The sequence below is a fragment of the Gavialis gangeticus genome, unplaced genomic scaffold (assembly GCF_001723915.1).
Source record: "Gavialis gangeticus isolate Ggan-Ray unplaced genomic scaffold, GavGan_comp1, whole genome shotgun sequence".
NCBI lineage: Eukaryota > Metazoa > Chordata > Crocodylia > Gavialidae > Gavialis > Gavialis gangeticus.
Genome location: NW_017729025.1, coordinates 142,576,181 through 142,577,082, shown reverse-complemented (window position 1 = coordinate 142,577,082; position 902 = coordinate 142,576,181).

The window sequence follows — 902 nt, the reverse complement described above, 5'->3', positions numbered from 1 at the left end:
ACTGTAGCGACATAAAATTGTGGCAATGAAGTATGAACCGTAACACTCTTCAGTGAAGATACAGTGTGCTTGTGCAGGGCTCCATAAATGTATTCATGGTTCAGAACTTAGAATCAAGACATTTCCTCCACTTGTAACAATTTTTCCTTCCTCTTGAACTTTTCCTTCCTCTTTTCCTTCCTCTAGATCTGTACATCATTGCAGGAATTGCCTACAGGCAGTCCTCAACTTACAACATTTCGAGTTGCAACGTTTCGCACCTACAACGTTTATAAATTGACACCCTGTTTCAACTTTCTGATGTCAGTTTCGACTTTACAACACTTGATCTGATGTGATGCCATCCCAGCAAACAAGTACGCTGCATCACCCATCTCCCTGGAGAACATCTGTTCAAGCTTCCTTGGACACTTTCTTTAAGAAAGCAGACAAGACTCCAGAAAAACCTGCAGCCAAGACTCCTGAGAAGACTCCAGCCAAGAACCCTTCAAAACTTCCAACCAAGAGCCCTTCAAAACATCCAGCAAAGTCTCCTCAAAGAAGTCCTTCCAAATCAATATGATTGCTATTTACAATATAAATACATTAAAGTAGTTATATTACTCATCTATAATTGTTTGGGTACAAAATTCTGAGTTATTTTTGGTGAAAATAGGGTATCGGGCCTTGGTTCAGGAACCAATCCCCCATTTATAACATTGTTTCCTATGGGCAAATTAGTTCTGAGTTAGAACGTTTCGACTTAAGACGTGGTTTTCAGGAACCAATTATGTCATAAATCTGAGGACTGCCTGTAAAAGCTGGAAACATTCTAAAAGGCTTTTTCATTCATAGCTATTTAAAAATAAAGGAGTTGTGAAACTCTTTAGATTTGGTTTAATATGGGTAAAACAGGTCGGCTG